Genomic DNA, 6,584 nt, shown 5'->3' on the forward strand with positions numbered 1-6,584 from the left:
TTCATGGCTCTTCTGATTATTGATAATATTAATCGGAATTTATCAATGGCAAATTTGTTGACGATTTAGTCGTCAGTAATCAGTAATGGAGTTTGAAATAAAATCTTTGGGATAAAAAATTTAACATAAAAATTTAATAATAATATTTATATTAAAACAAAATTTATAAATATAATTATTTTTTAAGTTTGTTACTAATAAGATAATAAATAAATAATTTTACAAATTAAAAATATAAAATAATTTATAATGGTACTTTTCGAGTCTTTAGTGACATGAAATTTTCAATAATTGAATCAAAACTAAATTTTTTAGTAATTTATAATATTTATTGAATTTTTTTATCAATTTATACAAATACAATAATATCATACTTATTAAATATTCTAATATTTTTTATCATATAAAAGATTAATTAAATAAATAGTAAAATATAAAATAATATTAAATTAAATAAATAAAAAATACCTAATATTAAATAAATAAATAAATAATTTTATATTTGTTAGATGATCTTTTTTATTTTTATTTTTTTTGTTAGATAATTTTTTTATTTAATTTGATTTTAATTTTTAATTTGATGTGTTGTAAAAATCATATAAAGGCTCACTCAATTTAGTCCAAATCTAACATATTTTTAATATTTAAAACTAATAACTATTGTGCAATAAAAATAAAAAATAAAAAGTAAACCTAAGTATTTTAAATCATAATAAAATATTTGAGTCAATTAAATTATTTTTTATTTTATAAAAAAATATTACTAATTTTTTTATAAAAAATTAGAAGACTATAATCCTATTGTCTAAGTCTCAACTAAACTGCATCCCTATCTGTAATATTTGTGCTTCTTGTGGCTGAATTTTTTGGTTATGGAGGAGGTGAAGGTGTTGTGTTGGTTTATGGAAGATGGAGTTCTACACCTTTATGTGGGATAGCTTTTTGCTTAGAGTTAGTGTGTAAAAATCGGACCCTCCGAATTCTTTGTTTCCAAAAATTTATAAGCAAATCGGAGGGTCCGTTTTGCTTGGAGGAGATGAAACTCACAGAATGAAATTCGGACCCTGCGATTTCTCCGTGACAAATCGGATGATCCGTTTTAGTCATTGGTTTTTTTTTAAAGTAGCTTGTAGTAGTCGCTTGGTCCGAATTGTGCAGGAATATTTTTTTTAAATTTAGAGTAAATGAAATCGGACGGTCCGTTTTTATTATTATATATTATTTTTGAATTAGGGTTAACAACTCGGTTGATCCGAGTTGTGGGTTTATATATATAGTTGTGAAGGTGCGCGAACCGTAGACAACCGACCATATCCCAGTTTCTTCATCTTCTTCGACTTCTCTTCTTCTTTTCCAGGGTGTGGGGTCTGTAAACTTAGGTTGAAAAAGAAAGTTGTTGGTAAAGTTTTTGTGTTTATTTAAGTGAATGATAGGGATGGATGATAGAGTGCTTTTAAAAGTGTATTATTTTGGTAAGATTTTGTTGCAGACGCTTGAAGGAGTAAAATTTGTTTGTCAAGATCCGTTAGATGTTGTTATTCCCATCACAATTTCATTTGAAGAGCTTAAAGGCGTGATTTGTGAGAAGATAGATTCCGAGATGTTAAGAAAAATATCATGTATTTTGTACAGATATCCTGTACCAGTTTTTGGTTGATTCGTTCAATTTCAGACCAAATATATAGCGGACGAAGCGAGCATGCAAGAGATGTTTTCAATGTATATTGAAAGTTGTGCTCAAATCTCGTTCATCGAGTTGTACATTGAATTCGAACAATCTGAGGCCGACCGAAATATTTTACGGGAAGACTACAATAGTGACAGTGAGGAAGAGTTCAAAAGCACTTACAAAGTTGTTGGTCCAGACGGAGATGAAGAGCAAGGTGACGACAATGTGGCTCCGAATGTGACAGACGTGGCAAATGCACTAGCGAACGAGGTGCCTTTTGAAGAGCCATCTTTCATGCGTGTTGTGGATCTGGAAGCCATGCATGCTCCAGAATTTTCGGACTATATGAGTGCAGGTACTCAATCTATGATTTGTAAAAGAGTTTATTTAGTCAAGTTTGAGAAAAAAATATTTTGAAATTAATAGTATTTAATAACCGGTATTTATTTAGTTATTTAGTTAATTAGGATTTATTAATAAGTGTTTATTACGGTATTTAATAAGTTATTTAGGGTATTAGTATTTATTTTTAGTTATTTAGTTACTTTGTATTTATTTAGTTATTTAGTTAATTAGGATTTATTAATAAGTATTTATTATGCTATTTATGAAGTTGTCTAGGGTATTGGTATTTATTTTTAGTTATTTAGCTAATTTGTATTTTCTTAGTTATTTAGTTAATTAGGATTTATTAATAAGTATTTATTATGCTATTTATGAAGTTGTCTAGGGTATTGGTATTTAAAATTTCTAGGGTATTGGTATTTATGAAGTTTTCTTCGATCATAGTCATTAAAACACGGTTTGGATTTTGACTATTTAGAATTCCTCGACTACCGTCACTCCTAGTAGAATCATCAGATACAAACTCTCCAGAATTACCTGAATAGGTAAGAAATGGATACCTTACGTCAAACGAATGCCTATCCACCATGAAGTCGGCCTGCTGACCATGTTGTGCTTGGTCGGCATCTGAGGCCATGAACCCAAGCAACTGGCTAAAAAAACCTCCGTCTCCTGAGTCAAACTGTGGCCTATCCCAGTGCTGCTGATGTATCAGGAACGATGTAAGAAACTGTGTCTGAGGTACATATTGGCCTGTGGAATGACGTTGTTCTTCTCGCGGTGGAGACGGAGGTAGAGGTAGAGATGGCGGTTGAACCGCCGGTGACTGTGGCTATTGCTCTTCATTATGATCATTCATAACCTGGTCACCCTCAACATCCTCTTGGACCGCAAGATCCGACAAGTTCAAGTGATCGCCATACTTTGAACGGTACCAGTACATATAAGTATCTAACGGCTGCTGCATTGCCATGGTCTCCTCAGTAAGAACGTGATTATACTTGTTGTCTACTGCATCACCCAAAATGAATGAGACATGGATGTGGCCCAGTTCAGATTCTTAGGGCCAGTTAAGACTTCTCCGTGTGCACGGTCAAGACTCCATTCCTGATGAGGAACTCCCTGAACGAAACCAAACTGTCGTCTAAACCTGTCGGTAGCATGCAATTCAATACACTCAAAAGATACAACGGTACCGTTGCACTCCAAATCACCGAGTGCATGTAGATGTCAACAGGTATTATGTCCGAATCAACACGATCAACAGAATATGTAACCCACAAAAACTGGTAACAGTAGAGCAAGCAAATAATTAAAATCCAAATAACTAAATCACTAGACCTGACCCAAATATAACATTAATGCAAACACACCTGGTCTTCCTGAAGATCATCAATGGCCTTCCTAAAATGAGCAAGCTTAAGATATCTATAGACTCGGTATCCACGCTCCCAGTTACGCCACCTAATATAACGCATCTCATTAACACAATTGGATTCTAGATATGAAGATACCAGGTAAATGTAAGATAATGTTACCTGTTTGTAAGCGAAAAACTGCGGGGTTCCCTAGGAACCGGGGCTAGATGTGGTAGGCGAATCCATGCCCAACACAGTAGAAGTGTTAACGGCCCATCGATTTCCTTACAGTCAAATCTTGATGTCCTGCATAAACTCCTGTACAGGTGTGCTAGGTATGCTGATCCCCAACTGTACTGTCCAATACTAGCAAAATGACTCAGCATAGGCAAATACTTCCAGTCGACAGATGCTCCAGTCTTGTCTCCAAACAAGATCGTACCGATCAACAACATGATGTGGCACTTAACGTATACCTGTATACTATTTTCATCAGTCAGCTATATCCGTTCTTTTAAATCCCGTAGTCACGTCAGTTTTATGCCGCTTTCTCGACAATCTGACTTTCTCGGTGCGACCCCAAATTGGTGCAGATACTCCGCCTCTAAGGCATCAAAACTACTCAAAGTCATCCCTGTCACTGGAAGGCCATCGGTCGGAAGAACAAAGATCAGAGCCACGTCTTCCAGTGTCACGGCACATTCACCAATCGGAAGGTGAAAGGTATGTGTGTCCGGGTGCCACCTTACCACTAAAACATTTACCAGTGCTTACTGACATTGAACTACACCAATCTGACTAACATGGTAAAACTCAGTTGATCGTAAATGCTCCTCCACTCTCTCATTGTACCGATTCAGAAGGATAGGATGATCACATGTCAACATCCGTAAAGCCTACAAAAACATAACAAAAGCACGATTTAAATTACACAACTATCATACATAATTTAAAAAAATCTAATTAAAACATATAATTAAATTCAATCCGATTTATTAAGTAGTAACATTGTCATCTCTAATTTTAATTAATGTACATAGAGCCTATATCTAACTTACTGAATTTAATAGTCACTAATACATACTTTCACTTTCTACCTAACTAATAATGTTCCAATGTAATAATAATAAAGCTCCAACTAAAATAACATACTTCTATACAATAAAAGGCTAACAAAAAACAAGTAATTACTACAAAAAATGTAAATATATTATACTTTATAGATTCTAATTACTATTTGAAATTATCAACATTGTTCTAAAAAAATATACACCGAAAGTATTCTAAAATTATAATTTTTAGAATTAATTATACCAGGTAACTAATTAATTATTGTTTCTAATATTATTACAAAAAATTATAAACAAGTCAATTTTAATACTAATCTATTATACTGGAAAAAAAATTCTAAACAAGAATTACTTACATTTAAACAGACATGTAACTATTATTTAAACATATAACCATAAATTCTTAAAATTAATTGTAACAGTTAACTACTTTACTCTAATTTCAAATAAATTTACAAAAATTTATAAACTCATCATTCTTAAAACTGATCTATTTATATTCGAAAAAAAATTTCTAAACAAAAATTATTTTTGTGTATAAATCCACTTATCTAACTATTATTTACATGCATATTCCTAAATTTTTAAATTTAATTAAAACAGTTAACAACTAAACAAAAATTACCTATTAAACATATATATACTTCTAAGAATAAAACCCAAAATAGCTTCTGACCATTATCTTAAAAGACAATGAGACCCTTAACAAAAAAAAACTCAATCCGATTCCTAATAATTACCTCGAAAGGACAACGAAGTCCCTGTGCCAAAAAAAAATCCAAGTTTTTTTTTTGCACAGGGACTAATCAGTCCCAAAAAAAATATCAGGAGCCGAATTAAATGTTTTTTTTTTAGGGTCTCGTTGTCCTTTCGAAATAATTATCAAAGACCGAATGTGATATTCACTCTATTTCTAACTATTATTACTAACTTTCTACAATAATTAACCGGGAACTACTTCTAATATATTAGAACAAAAAAATTTCAAAAAAATTAATTTTTTTTAATAATCCATTACATTACAAATCTTAGATATTCTAAACAACAGCCAACTTTAAACATTTATTTTTAAATTTTTGTGAATAAAATTATACACTAAGTCACATATATATGTCTCATTTAAACTTCTAACAATCATAACTATAATTAAATTTTTAAACACAATAAATATAATTTTGAAATATAAAAAAATTTAACAAATAAAACTTACATAATCAGAATAGCTGAGATATTTTATAATGTGAAATTTCGGACGATCAACATTTTTAAGTTTTGATTTATTTGACATTTGGGATTTTTTTGGCTCAAACAGCTGAAGCATAAATGGTTGAGGGAGGAAAAAGATGAAGGTTTCGAAGCTGGCTGGGGAAGAAAGGGAAAGTGAATTCCCTGAGTACGCATGCAATAGAGCAATAGAGGAGTGGTTGGTAGTGTTAAATGGGCACCGTCTCTGGGAGCACCACACCAACGACACGTGGCTACGGATAACAACAAATCGGACGATTCGCTTTTGTCGCGGAAACTCACACGGTCTGAGTTGTGTGCTGCCAGTCGCACGGTCCGAGTTCTTCCTTACCTAACACCACACCAATGTGAAGCACTCCTCCCCATCCAGAACCAGCTATGGCTCCACATTAAAATTTAAAAGTATGTATTTATCTTTCGTACTGTTACTTCATATTACATTTTCTTCGTTTCATACTATCTGTAGCGAACTTTATCGTTATAATGTAAAATAGCACTAAATTTCTAGTTACTAGATTTCTGAGTTGTTTAATAATTTTATTACATTAAATTTTTGTTATAGGTTTTTAAATTTTAGAACTTACGTTAAAAAATCAAACTTTTTTAAAATTAATCTGTCGTTACCGTCGGATTGTGCGTAAAATTATCTAAACGTTTTTTCTAATTTTATTTTATTAATTATGACCGTTTAGAGTCGAATAATTGGGTAATAATTCGGTAATAACTTTAGTTTGGTCATTGTCAAAATCCTTAAAGAATTTTAAACAAAATCTTTCTAAAATTAATGTTAACACTTAACATACTCAGTTTTTATTATTATTATTATTATTATTATTATTATTATTATTATTATTATTATTATTTGAAATATTAATATTTTCTGTTCCTGTAAAATGA

The sequence above is a fragment of the Arachis hypogaea genome, chromosome 5 (assembly GCF_003086295.3).
Source record: "Arachis hypogaea cultivar Tifrunner chromosome 5, arahy.Tifrunner.gnm2.J5K5, whole genome shotgun sequence".
NCBI lineage: Eukaryota > Viridiplantae > Streptophyta > Magnoliopsida > Fabales > Fabaceae > Arachis > Arachis hypogaea.